Source organism: Trachemys scripta, chromosome 7 (assembly GCF_013100865.1).
Source record: "Trachemys scripta elegans isolate TJP31775 chromosome 7, CAS_Tse_1.0, whole genome shotgun sequence".
NCBI lineage: Eukaryota > Metazoa > Chordata > Testudines > Emydidae > Trachemys > Trachemys scripta.
In genome coordinates, this window is record NC_048304.1 from 88,734,024 (window position 1) to 88,749,312 (window position 15,289).

Genomic DNA, 15,289 nt, shown 5'->3' on the forward strand with positions numbered 1-15,289 from the left:
TAGGGGCTGTATGCACTTATTGGCTCTGCTGGTTTCCTTAGTTCCCTTAGGTGACACTTGAATGCACTCTAGTTTCTGTACCTGCTATCTGCTTGTTGATGGCAAAGGCTCATAATGGGGGGAGGGAAGACAGGAAATGCTCATTGCACCAAGGTGAGGTGTCTGTCATGGTAGTTTGTGCACATTTTTGTAATACAATCCTCTCCTTAGGGTTTGATCAGCAATTAAATGGCTAAATAGTGACGTTTAAATTATCATTGTTAGGCATCTGACAATGTACTGGAAAAATGAGTCTGAAGCAATAGTGCTGAAAGGTCTGAACTATCTGCAAACACAGGCAGACTTTACTGTTTTGTTTATACTTGGTTCATATTTAGAAAGTTTTATTCACAGCTCTGAGGGCTTAGGGACATAGTATTTTTCAATTATAGCTTAAGTTTTGGCAGAAAGAAAAAAATTCTTCCTCTCCCAGAAAACAAGAAAACTAGTCCAGGTTACTAAGCTACCTTGAGATGGTCCATTTCAAGCCCTGAATTTATACCTCTTGATTTCAACAAAAATAAAGGTCAGTTATGTAAGGGAGAATGATTCCAAACTTGGCTTCCTACATCTGAATCCATGCCCCTATCAGGACAGAATCACCAGTAGAAGGTCAGTGGGAACAGTGAAAGTTAGCCAAACTCTGTGGAGGTTGTAAAACATGCTGTCAATTAATTTGTTAGTGATATGGGCAGGGCATACATTTGTGGTCCAGATGCAGCTGTGGTCTTTGCACATATGTAGTTACATACAACTAAAAACACATGGCTGAGATTTGTTTCTTTAAAAAAAAAAAAAAAATCTGATGATCTCTTCCACGTTCTGGATGCTATGGTCCTAACTCCCCCCACCCCCTTTCATTTTGTAGGTTTGTGGACTGTTTTGTAAGTTTAGGGAATATAGAGTGCAATAGTAGTCTTCCAGTCACTGGTCTATTCATGATTCAGTGCACTACAGCAGGAAACATGCAATTGGTAGGCATGGGAGGGCCTTTGAAAATTTCACATGACAAAAATTCATGAATTTGTTTCACACAGATTTCTAATACTCAACATTACATTTTCCACAAAACTTTAAAGTCACGTGTATATATGGAGACCAGCTTCTGAAATCTACGTTTGCTGTCATACTTCACACATCTGAAATTTCATACAGAAGTATCATTGGCCTAGGAAGGAACAGATACAATTGTTCAGACACCCTAGCTCTTTCAGGGCAAAAGTAGCCAAGGATGAAAGTGCTTTCACTTCTATACCTAGCCTTTCACCTCTAAACTGGAGCAGAAGATCAAATTGAGGCAATAAGGTGTTGGCAATTTCAAGGAAGGGGAACAAATGCTAGATCTTTCTTTGGAGGAGGGGAATGCAATGGACCAGAGATGTAATCAACTTTCTTCTGGTGCTTGTCTAACACAATATGATAGGTCTTGAGCAGGCTATGGAGTATTATGATCACTAGTCATTCACTAAGAATCACAGGTTCATCCTGCTGTTGTGTAGCTGGAGGACAACGTTTTTTTTCAGGTGGTAATGCAGGTAACTAGTGTGTCATGAGGTGGTAGTCATGAAAGAGGGCACTTTGCTCGCTCCATCACCAGGCAGCTCCTCTGATAGTATTACAACTGGTACATTAGGATGGACTGCTAGCTCTTCATGGTTTTTGGGCTCTTGTGTAGTTTCCTCAGTTGTTGGCAAATGCCCTGCCAATGCCTTTTGTCTTTGGCATGCAGAGATCCCACTTTTCATTATGTAAGTGTTGCATTTAGTGTACTTCCATCACTAGAAACACATCATGATATCAAAATTGCATCTTGGTTTTTTTACAGAAACATGAACGAGGCAGAGGGAGATTTCAAATACCACGCCCAATGTGGAATACTAGGGATATCTTTCAGCCAGAAGTCTTGCCATCAAATACATAGGAATTCAGCCTCTTCCCCTCAAGCCACTATTTTCACCATTATCGCCTGCGGGCCGCTTCCAGCCTGTCAGACGTTTTTATCCAGCCCTCGAGCTCCCACCGGGGAGCGGGATTGGGGGGTTGCCCTGATCCAGTGCTCCAGCTGGGGAGCGGGACTGGGGGTCTGCCCTACTCTACCCGCCCAGCACTCCCCAGCCTCCAACTCACAATTCTACCATCTTCTGGCACACACAGAGCCACATTGTGCAGGCACAACTTCACCGTGCTGTTTTGGGGATTGGAACCCTGCCTCTACATGGCAGCCCTGCCCCTACATGGCTGCATGCCAGTCCCCTCCTGGTCTCCTACAGCCCCACCCTCGAGAGCCTAGGAGCTGCGCTTGTCCCAGCTAGGGTGCCTCCACCTGTGGCACTGCCTGGTACAGCCGCCCTGGTGTCACTGCCAGCAGGGCCCCTAGGAGTCCCCAATATCACCCCTGTAAGTGCCCCTCCATGCCACACCCCATGAGTCCCCCCCCCTGCTCCCACCTTGGTAACATCCTTTTATAGAGCCCCCAATGCTACACCCCATAAAGTCCCCTTCCCCACCAGGCATTCATGGCCTGCCATACGATTTCCATACCCAGATGCATCTCTCAGGCCAAAAAGTTTGCCCACCCCTGACCTCCCAAGTGGATGCTCACCTTTTCAGAGAAACATTTTGCAGCATGATTTTTCTGGCAGTGACCCTTTAAATTTGGCAAAGACAAATGTCTACATCCCTAAAGGTGACCACTAGGCACTGTCTCCCTCCCTTTCAGTTGGTTTGGTGTGTCTATTACATGTTCCTTTGCCTTATCATTGAAAAGAATGGCGCATCCTCACATAGCCCCTTCTTTTGCCAAAGAGTAGTGTCTACTCACCTTCCTGACCACACAGAGCAGGCTCAGTCAATCAGGAAACCAGAGCCACTACTTCATTACTAATCACAACCAATAAATCATCTGGGCATTCAAAAAACTGATGTGGAAAGTATGTTATAGTATTATGAAATTATCCTCTAACAAAGACACTTCTAAATGAAATTTCCAAGTAACACAATTTTGTGATGGGGCTGTGTATTTTTCTTTCCACTAAATATATAAATATTTATAATAAAGAAACTAACTTCAAATAACCAAGCTCACTAAATGTACCCAAACATGCAATGCCTAGGTACATACAAACTGCTCCTCTGACTGGTTTCTTACAGCTTCTAAAACATAGAACACAATGAGTGCCACAAAAGTTCTCAAGGTAGTTAAAGGGATACTACCCTATTCCTTCTAAACATAAATGTTTCACCCAAGCCTTGTTAAGAAGCATAATTGGATGAATTAAAACCCTGATTCTAGCTTGAGGTTTTTTAAAGTGTGGCTATGCTTAAAAACTGGGAGTTGTTTTTTGTTGTTTGGTATTCGAACCGCCTCTTTCAAGAATGTGTGCTCAATAATATTTTTCAACTGTTGCTAGTGTTGTTATGGATAATGCAAAAGCCTTACTGCCACAAAGCCTGGAGAGAGACCTACCTTAATCAAATGTACCCTGTTTTATTACTGCAGAATTAGAGGAGGTGGAGCCATTGCTGTATGAGATAGAGTAAAAGATTATTTAGCTATCGCAGTGGCACTGCTAAATAGATGATGGTACGAACTGAAGTGTACAGTACTGTCTGTTTTATAATTCCAGGGAGTTGCCAATTATTCATAGGGATTGATTGATAAGGTTTACTCTGATTTCTCCTTTTGAAGGCGGTGTTGTGCAGCAAAGCAAGTTATCTTCAGTTCAATTTTTTTCACTTTAGCCAATACTAAACAGACCTCAGAAGTAGCACATTTTTAAAGTTGATGAGTCGAGTGTTGCCTCGCAGACACTTCTGCTTGTTCGTTTGTAAGCCGAATATGTGCCTTATAAAGATTACATGATATTACAATCAGGCTGATAATTGATAGGTTGTATTTTTGTTTGTTTGAGTATATTTTGTGCGTATGTACAGAATGCTATAAGGTGTGTCTGTCTCTCTCTCCCCCCCCCCTTATTGAAGAGGGGAGGAAAGGGAGGGGGCCTTATCACAGGAAATTTCAAGTGTTGCACACATTCAAATCTGAGGGAAGACTATGTACATTTTAAGAGTATACTATAAAATGCATGTATGTATGAAAGCTATTTATTTGTGTTTGTGGTAGATGTACACATCTTCACAAAATAAGTGGGTTTTGCCCTTTCCAGTTTCTATGTCTTTTCATGTTTGTTCATAACCATTTAATTACAATGATTTTTTGTGTTCAATACCCGTTTTGAATTTTCAACTCCGATTCTACATGACCTATTTAGAAAAGAGCCACTTTATTTCAACAAATGTGCTATACCAGAATACTGCAATGCTTTCTCACTTGTTTATAAATGTATTTTGTGCAATAGCAGCCTAAGAAAATTGTTGACTGAAAGCAAAGAAATAAATCATTTTTTTTTTTTTAAAGTGGGCATTCTTTAGCCATAGGGATTCTCATATTTAAAAATGGTTTTCAGAATTTTGGTGAGCTGGCTTTCACTTGCTTCTGTTTTATTTCTGTGTATGTGTGTGTTGGTTTTCATTTAAGATAGTATCTCTGTGATTTTAAATATAGCTCCAATGCCTGTGGTGTAAGGAAATTAGAAATGTGACATAGTGATACATTGATCTGTTTTTGAAATCCTACACATTCAGAAGTAACCATCCATCTATTCATACAGCACTTTAATTTTATTGAGCATACTTACTGTAAATGTTAAATGTGCCTCATGTTAGCATAATAAACTGTGTTTTAAAGTGTCATGTTTGAGTTGACTTTGTGCTTGCTTTGTTAGTTCTTTGGTCAAATGCCATAAGAAAATATGCACATGAGAATATTTTTCTCTATCGTGGAAGTAGAGGCTGTTACCTGAAGTGTAGATGATGGGATACACTGTGAGACATTAGTTATAAATCAAACCAATGCTCCTTATGAAATGCTCTGACTTATGAATGTAAGATTTACTTTTCCAAACTTGCTATAATTTATCTCCAACATGGCAATGTTCTGAAAGAAAATGAAATGCATCCACACTGTGCACTTGAGGTAAAGACCTTGATGTAGTATTAATCAATACCACTGTCTTCTAGGAAGATGGGGATATAATTCACCTGACACACTTGAAGCAGCTGTCATTTGGCTAGCTGACAGAGAGACAAGACAATAGGGTAAGTAGAACCTATTGTTTTGTTACTATAGACTGTTTGTTTATTTTTCCTTGTCCTCTGGCTAAATAATTTCAGGATGGTTTTTAGCTGTTTATGAATATTGGCTTTAGATAATGTTGCCCCTGTATAATTGATCTAGATGATAACAAGTATTATCCAAGATGAAATAAGTGTTAGTATAAGGTTTTATAAAAGCAGGAGTTTGTCTCCAGAGATGTGAAGTGCCAGTTGTTTTTCCTCTTATACATTTATAACAAGCAATTCTATTCAGTTTAGATTTATTCTTCTTCATTCATTGCCTCATTCTGTTGGAGGACATTTTTGGCAGTAAAGTAGTAGACCCATCGCATCTATCATGACATGTCAAAAATCTGTCAGATCGATGGCTCTTTTTGAACTTTGCTGTTTCAGAAAAACATAGCTGAGCATTATAGGCAGAAGTTTGACATTTTTGAGATGGAAATCAATCTTCTTCTATTTGTTGTTTCTGAACTAAGGCTTATGCTGTGATTACAGAAGCAATGGCTATAAAATGTTTGGGGATACAAAATGAGAACAAACATTTAGATAAAATTTTGACAGATGTTGTCTTACTGTAACATAAACAGTGGAAACAATGCTATAAGAAATGTTCAAAGTTAAGAAAAATGAATCAGTGGCTTGCTGCTATTGTAAACATGTAAAAAATGTAATATACACCTCTGTACAGTTACTTAAGGATAGAGAAATTAAACTTCAGTCCAGTCAATGGAAAACTACTGTATAGTACAGAGGTTCCCAAAGTGGGCGATACCGCCCCCTGGGGGGCGCTGGAACGATCCAGGGGGGCAGTAGTAGCCTCGGGTGCAATTGGGGGGCGTTGAATAAAAATAAGGGGGCGGTGGAAGCATAAAGAAAGAACATAAGAAAATTTTGAAAAACCATTCGTACACGTTTCATCTGTTGTGTAACATAGAGTTAAAGTTGTAGTGATTACTTTATTTTCCAAATAAATTCACAAATTATAACCGATCAGGTGTCAAGTCCACCAACAGCTCTTAACAAGCAAGTGTTGGCAGGCGAGCGTGTTGCACATTGTCGGGAAGTCCAGCATGCATCGGCAGGAATATGTGCGTGTAATGACTTGTTTACAATACGATACTATAAATAGGCGACATGTATGAAATCTAATTTAGATTGTTTCTTAATTGTGTAAAAAGCAGTTAACAATAGTGCAATAAGTATTTAAATTTTTTTATTCATATTCAATACCTTCGATCTTTACGGATTACGGATCACATACAAAGCAAATTGTATTGTTGTTGTTTCAATAAAACAGCAATTTACACGTGAGTATTTTTATACATTTTCTTACATATCTACCATACGTTTCTGTGTCTCTAGTGCTTACTAATAATAAAATCGTAGCAGGCTTGTGTCGGTACAGTACTATTTGAAGTGTACAGTCAATATATTTGTCATATTTTTTATTACAATATTAACGAAAACGGGAATGAAATCGTAAAAAACTGTTAACTATTAACATTTATTTATATCTATCGAATCATCTGTGTTAATTGGTAAATAAGGCGTGTGTTAATAAGGAACAATTATTTAAATAAGGGCAAACTAAATTAAAACTATTAACTGATTTTTAATTGCATATTATTTTTTAATTATTTCTTGATAAATTTAGTTTGATATTTGACAGTTTAATATCAAATACATATATCTAATGCTGAGCAAAGAACAAAACCCAGTTTATTAGTTTCATTAGTATTTTAGTTTAGTTGTCTTTTGCCATCTTACGCAAAAACCACTGTATACCTGATGTCGTGGGCGATATTCTAATAACACATCTTTCTTTACTATATTGTAGGACGTAGGTAGAAATATAGATACATAAAAACACAAATTTGTCACTGCATCTTTCTGTTTGTTCGCTTAAAGAAGGTAGATTTCCAGGGGGGCACTGAGTAATTTTTTTTCTGAAAAGGGGGCGGTAGGCCAAATAAGTTTGGGAACCTCTGGTATAGTACATTTAGCAGGAGGGCAATGTCAAAGGTTTAATGGATGAAAGTGAATGTTAAAAAGTCCTTTCTTAGACTCTTCAGTATGAAAGGTGCTGTATGAATCTTAAGCTGGGAAATTTATTATTTTGCTAGGGACTGGCTGAAACCTTGATTAAGCTGGTGACTGTAACAACTTCCCTTCATTCTCACTATATAAAAGAAACAGATAAGCTGCTGTTGTGGTAAAATATCTGAAACAATAGGAGCTATCAGCCAGAATGCAGGCCACGCTTAAGGTCAGTCAGGAGCTGAGCTATGTGGGTGGAGGGTTTTCCTTGAAGGCAAAATGCAGAGGGCTTGGTATTGCTTGGTGGGGGAGGCAGGAATATGAGAGAGGGAGATGCAGCCAGAAACACCAGAGAAACAGACAGAGAAGGTAATGGACAGCCAGGGAAGTACTTGAAGTGTGACCTCAAGAGAAGGCTAAGAGAGAGCTTTTGGGTTAGAGTGCTGGCTGGAAAAAAGAGGCTTGGAGTCTTGAGTGAGGAAACTCTCTGGCATCCTACTGTGGTCAGGGAAATAGGACATTGTGTACGTTCTTTGGAAATAAACAGGATTGCATCACAGAAATACCACACTCCATTGGAAGAGACACCAATGGAAATGACCAGTGCTTAATTTGTAATGAAAGAGGTGCTGGGGCTCAAGCAATTTTATTTTTATATTCATAACTGATGCAGCAAACCCAGAGGTGCTGGGGCTATGAAGTGCCAAGTCTAGAGGTGCTGGGACTTGGCCCTGGCAAACCCTGGGACAAATCAAGGTATTTGTGTGTTGTTTCCAGTGCTTAAATATTGGCTAACCCCTCATGTCAAAAGGGGTAACATTATACTGAAAGTGTTGTTTTCTGGGGCTATAAGAGACAGATCATCTCCATATATGTATGGATAGAATGACCCTCAGCTTTCCTTAATTTTTTTATTCTTCTTAATTTTGTTAAAGTTCCTTCAGAACAAATTTGAATGCCATTTATATATTTTAAATGAACTAAAACAAAGTTAAGGTAATCAGATGCCCTAGTATCAAAGTATGATATCAAACACCAAATCAATGGATAGAAAGATTCCGGCAGAGACGGAATTCACAATGACTATAACTGTCATAACTACAGCTGCATCACTATTATAAAAGTGACTGAATGTTTTCCATTTTTTTTAAAAAGTCAATGTTAATGCAACATTTATGGTTTCACATTTAAAAATATAATTTAGGTGATCCAGAAGTTAATACCAAAATTTTCAACCTGGGTACCTGAAAACTCTGAGCATCTACGTAAAAATGATCTGATAGTTTAAACTTGTTGTTTTGTTTTGTGGTTTTTTTGTGTGTTGGGGTGTTTTTTTTTAGGGTAGAGGGGGGAATTTAAAGGTGCTGTCTACCAACCTCTGCAAACAGAGGCACTCATCCTTGGCAGTACTATGTTCATGCCAAATTTCAAGACATTTATTTAGACCTGTTGGAATGTGGCTATAATAATTTTACATTGGGAAAACCTTTTTTCCTCGTTCTTTCAGCTCTAAAAACAAAGGGATTTTGTTCAAATATTTTTTTTTAAAAATCACCTTTGGGAAGACCAAACATTCCAGAAAGTGAATATAGTTGAAAGTGAGGTTTGTGTTAAATTGGAAGAAGGGGGACACAATGGAAACTAGTTTTGCAGTCTTAGTTAAACAGATGCTGCTTGTAACCCTCAGTAGTATATTATCTGGTGTATTAATATTATTATAGTGCTAGTTTTAAATCAGAAATTTGGCTTCAGAGTTTTACATTTTAATCACTGCAATAGGCTAACATGCATTTTCAACACAAACTGTAATGTGTTTAATTAAATAACGTGACATGTAGTAGGTAGGACTCATGCCTTATTTTGCTAAAGTTAACAATAAAAGGAAGTTAGCTAAATCTGTTTTCTCCATTTCCAAGCTGAAGATATTAGGATTGAGAAACCCATTCCAATGTAGACTGCATTAACACAGATTGCCTTCAGCCCATTAAGCATTGCCATTAAGATGTTTTAAACAAGTGTTTGTTTTTTTAAAAGCTACATTGGAAAACTGAAAAAGAGTTAAACATTTTGGTTTCTGAAAGCATGTTTTCTGAGCCTTAAGAAAATGACACTTCATCTTTATTTTGTACACCAGGTCATGCAGCAAACTCTACCTTTTTAAAACCATAACTTCTCAACTCCAGAGCTTTGTTCTTGCGAGATTCAGACTCAGTTCTACAGCATTCTAATTTTACAAATGTGTGTAAATCTATTTGATTTTTAGGTTACTATTGCTATTAATTGACATACAAAACATATAATCTCTTAGTGTTTTGTTTCCCTGCTGTAACCATAAAAATCTGGAGGTGGTTATGTATACATCATAAGGATACACAACCAAATTTATTTCAAGTTTGTAACATGTCACATAATAAAGGTAGAGCCCCTGGAATATTCTATACAACATTTTATTTCATATTTCATTTTATACATGTGATTCTCAGAGCACAAAATCTCATGCTTTTTATTACAATGAACATTGAAGAATATGTTTAGATGATGTGAATAAGCATGATGTGGTTATGTAATCTGTAAGGTTTTATCTTTGCCCCCTCAATTTTCCATTTACAAATTCTCCAATTAATACTTTCCAACCAAGAAATATCCTACTTCTCAGCTTCATCATCTTTCAGTCTCTTGACCAGTCTCTTGACTCAGTCTGCTTTGCCTGTGAGGAAAAGGTGGATTTTGCAACCTCTGATAGAACAAAGAGGGAAGCCAATTATAGTGTCAAAATTGTATACAAAGAACTTATTGCCAGTGCCTGCCTCTTTTCCACATAGACAGAGATCTGGCTCGAGTGCTTCTGCTCATTTTAACTGGGACCGGGAGAGAGCCAGTCCCTCAAGTAACCAGACCCTTCATAGGTGAAAATAGCATCTTAGAATTTACCACAAGGCCCGTGCAACTCTTGCAATTGTGGTAGTGTGTGTCCTGGTGTACTGAACTGTTCAGCAGGCAGGCAGCCCCATTATGCTGTTTATCATTCTTCATTAGCTTGAATTTCAAAGTGGTTCCAAGGTTTATCTCTATTCAGAACTTTGTTTTGAGTTAGCAGGGACGTAGAAGATGGTAACAAGGTCCATTTTGAAAACAAAATACCACTCTTCGTGCCATATATAGATGGAGAATGTCATTCTGCTACAGCAGCAATTTTGTTTTTCCAAATCAGCTCTGAATCAAATTATGTCTCTACCCCAATTGGGTTTGACTTGCTCTGGCTGACCATCTGGAAACCAAATACCACTGCACATATGTTTCCTTTAGATCAGTCAGGCACTCTGCCCTTCCAAAGGAAAACCTTGATAATCACCACCACCAATGAAACCATATAGCTTTGTCCTTCAAGGATCAGATCGGTTGGTAAAGGGCAAAAGTTGGCTATAGAAGCCTACCAAATCCATCACTAAAGCAGTTTGGCTGCTGAAGAGCTACTGAGAATGGAGCAAGAAAATAGGTCCTTTACCCCTGCAATAATGTACTGACTTCAAGTTGAAGACGTTTATCTAAAGCAAGAGGGTACTGCCACGTATCCCACCTCTAGATCAATGAGAAATATGAGATCCAGGGTATGGCCAGTTGTGTAATTTCAGTCAAAAACACTTAGGATAATCTCTCAGTTTTTAGAGCGTCCAAAAAAAATCCTGAGTGGGACAGGAAACTTGTCCGTTCCATGGACATTAGAATCATGAAACAACATTCGCCTCTGTGCCTTCAAGTGTGCCAGTGTAACCCACACACCTCTAGCGTGTGGTGCTCTGTCCCCTCTAGTTGCCCCAAGACCTTAGCGCAAGATTAATGAGTCTGCTCTACAGCCTTAGCTAAAGGCCATGCAGTAGAGGCTCATGCATTTAGCTCCAAAGGTCTCAGATTAGATCCTGCCCGATGGTGACTGGGGTCTGTTGATGTTACATCAGTACATAGAGGAACTTGATCGCCTCAGCCAAGGCTTCTTTGTTGCTTTTGGGCAATCATTAAACTAGTACTAGCACCATTTGTATCCCATTCTGGCAGACTCATACCAGAGGGATGCACTGATTTGGATCTGTCATTGGCATAGGTGACCTTATACCTGAAATTCAATACAAAAAGCATGGCCCCATTCCAGCCTGTCCTTTTTCATCCCATATTGCATTCTGGATCCAGCTGGGGTCAGATGGAGCAGTCAGGCAGTGTCAACCAATTAAGATGCAAAGTTGGGGACCGCCTCTTCAATAAGATCATACATAGTCATAATTCTGACTGCAGATGTTACTCTGAGTAGCATATAGCGAAGAGTCTATTCTGTTCTATATAGGTTCTTATCCTAAGCTCATCACTGTGGTATCTGAATTCTTTGTAGTAGTGTATTAAGCAACATGACTACACCTCTGTTACATCACATTTGGTTTCAGTTTTAGCTTCTCCCTCTGCACTCATGGGAGCTGATACCTGGTGCCACCAGGAGAACTGAGATTAAAAGACCTTAGTTTATGCCTTGTATACATTCTCTTATGTCCTCTACTGAAAGCCATCACAAGGATCAAGGGGCCCAAGTCCCCTGCAACAGAGTCTCCCACTTGAAACCATCCCATCTTCAGCATAATATACAGCATACTTCTATCTTTTGCATGATGTACAGGCCACTGAAGCAATGCAGACACTGCAGCTGCATGTCTAAATAACCTCCAGTAGGGCTGAAATGGCCAACCAACCCATTAAAATACCAAAGCATCCCCATCTTGTCCTAATCACCAGGCCCATGCAAATTCTTCCTTTCTTCACATGATGATCAGTGCCATCGAAGCCTTGCCCTAAGTCAAGCCATATGCAGAGCTCCCGTTTATTTTAACAGCAATAAATGGTCATTTTTTCTGATGCACACTTCTGGTGTAAACACATTGAGATGAGAGAATGCATTATTTTAGGTTTAAAACTAGCTGCATTTTGTGAATAGTTTTTGGCATATTTTCTGTCTCCCTTATCCTTTTATTTATTTTTCTATTTGCATTCCACATCAGACTAATGATTCATTTATGAAGTCATGGAAAAAGTAAAGGTCCTCACATAAAGGACTGCAATCTACATCATAAAAGTGCTATCCAAATTGTTGCACTATAATTAGCAACTTTATTGAGAGTGTCTGCCATTTGAAAGAGAATGTGTTTACTGTGCAGATAAGTAAATAGACAAACCTATTGCACACCTGCTTTTTGTTTTGAGAGGACAAGTACACGTAGTATGAAAGCTGATTTTTAGCTTTTATTCAGTGTAATACCCAGAAAGCAACCACTATTAACTTTCTTTAGAAATATTTGCAGGTTGAGAGAACATGCTTGTATTGTGGAGAACAATACAATGCAATTGCAAACATTTTGACCTTCTAATCATTTGTGACAATGTTGGGGGGAAAAAAAAAAAATGCTGCACTCAAAGCAGGCAGCAATAATACATTGTGTTGCGAGGCAGAATCAGAACTTTTGTCATTAGAGGATCTTCTCAAATGCAAAAATGAAATACAGTATTAGTAACTTTTGGTGGTGGTGGTGGGAGGCTTGTCTGATGTATGATGAAGAAAAAGAACTGAAGAAACTCATAGTAATAGACACATTAGGAGGTAGTTTAAGTAATAGATAATATTAATTTCTTCTGGCTTGCACTCTAAATGGTCACCAAGCTGCCTGAAAGATCCAGACTCTGTATTCATTTTGTAATTTGAATATATTTAGATACATTAACTTTACAGTGCTAGAGAAAAATGGCTTAATTTTTTTACTTTTCTAGTATTGCATCACTCTAGTTATAAAAATTACTTCTAAGAGGTAACTCTCAAAGATCATACTGAGATCTTACTCTCACTAAGCTTATATTGACTTCAGTGTCTGTATGTTGTACTAAAATGATGAAGCTTTAAACTAGCATCAGTCCTAACAGAAGTGAATGATATGGGGGAGGAGGGGTGGAGAGGAAGGTGAAGTTTGGGGGATTTCAGGATTTATTTTCTAAAGCAGAAAATCTCCTGCACAACAGGTAAAAACTTAAGGCTCCAGGACTATACTCCTCCTGAGCATTCTTTTAACTAGCATGCTCACTGTTAAACAGGTTTCAGAGTAGCAGCCGTGTTAGTCTGTATCCGCAAAAAGAACAGGAGTACTTGTGGCACCTTATGCTCAGATCAATTTGTTATTCTCTAAGCTTTCGTGGGATACAGCGTTCTAGGTGAAACCACGTTATATTGAACTTGCTTTGATCCACTGGACTGCATAGCCCCCCCCCCCCCCCCCCCGGAGTGCTGCTTTACCACGTTACATCCGAATTTGTGTTCTATCAGGTCACGTTATATCGAGGTAGAAGTGTACATACAGAGAACATGAAAAGATGGGAGTTACCCTACCAACTCTAAGAGGCTAATTAATTAAGATGAGCTGTTATCAGCAGGAGGGAAAAAAAACCCATTTCAGACAGTTTGACAAGAAGGTGTGAGGATATTGCCAGCAAGCATGTCTTTGATTTATAGGCATTCACAGGGCAGGTCTTCACTATGGGGTGGTGGTGGCGGGGGGTCGATTTAAGATACGCAAATAGCGTAGCTGAATTCGACCTATCAGAGCCGACTTACCCCGCTGTGAGGACGGCGGCAAAATCGACCTCCGCGGCTCCCCATCAACAGCGCTTGCTCCCACCTCCGCTGGTGGAGTAAGAGCGTCGATTCGGGGATCGATTGTCTCGTCCCGACAAGACGCGATAATTTGATCCCCAAGAGATCGATTTCTACCCACTGATTCAGGTGGGTAGTGTAGACATAGCCACAGACCTTGCTAATGCTCTTCACTCAGCCTACATGCAAGAAGCAATTAAGTTCCTTTTATGGATTAAGATAGCAAAACAAAACAAGTCCGCTCCCAAGGCATTGGATCACATGGGAAGGCCTGAGCAAGAACTGAACAAGAGGCTTCCCTGGGGATTCAGAGTGCAAATTCAGAGTCTGTGGCATTGATTAGTTGCAACTGTGCTTGTCTATGTGGGTTTCAGAGGCAGAAGACCAAGAGTTGGCTGAGAAGCAATTGTGAGCGTAGCCCTGAAAGGGAGCAAAGGCAGAACTCTTTGGTGCACAGGACTGGCTGGAAACAGAGTCTGGGAAATTGTGAGCAAGGAAGCAAGGAAACTGCTTGCTCCTGCTGTTTTGTTTCTGTTGTGTTCAGGGAAACAGGACTTGGTGTACAGTCTTTGTAAATAAACCGAATTGCACCAAAGAAATATCTAATTCTATCATACTTTTTCCTTTTTAATGAAAACATGGCAAGGTTCAAATATCAGAGTAGCAGCCGTGTTAGTCTGTATCCGCAAAAAGAACAGGAGTACTTGTGGCACCTTTGAGACTAACAAATTTATTAGAGCATAAGCTTTCGTGGGCTACAGCTTATGCTCTAATAAATTTGTTAGTCTCTAAGGTGCCACAAGTACTCCTGTTCTTTTTAAGGTTCAAATAGTGATTAATTGCTTGGGCCCAGGGGCAACACTAACATTTCTAAGAATTAAGACTTCAAGGAAAGATTACTACTTGAAAATTTGTATATGCTAGATGTAACCCACACACCTTCTGGGTGTGGTGTTGTCCCATCTAGTGACACCAAGACCACTTAGGCTACATCCTCACTACAGGGCGGGGTCAATTTAAGATACGTAAATTCAGCTACGCGAATAGCGTAGCTGAATCCGACGTATCAGAGCTGACTTACCCCGCGGTGAGGACAGCGGCAAATCGACCTCCGCGGCTCCCCCGTCGACAGCGCTTACTCCTACCTCCACTGGTGGAGTAGAAGCGTCGATTCGGGGATCGATTGTCGCATCCTGACGAGACGCGATAATTCAATCCCCGAGAGAGTGATTTCTACCTGTCGATTCAGGCGGGTAGTGTAGACCTGCCCTTAGAGAGCAATTAATAAGTCTGTTCTACAGCCTTAATTAACAGCCAGTTGACTTTTAGCTTATGCACTAAGCTCCAGAGATCCCAGGT

At 39.5% G+C, this 15,289-nt stretch overlaps 1 long non-coding RNA gene across 1 annotated transcript in view; it reads left to right on the forward strand.

Annotated features, from left to right (window-relative positions):
* Nucleotides 1-15,289, forward strand: part of LOC117879916 — a 565,134-nt gene that overhangs the window by 327,935 nt on the left and 221,910 nt on the right. Inside the window, exon 3 of the long non-coding RNA XR_004646424.1 lies at nt 5,119-5,196. This is a non-coding gene — a long non-coding RNA (uncharacterized LOC117879916). The remainder of the gene's footprint in view (nt 1-5,118; nt 5,197-15,289) is intronic.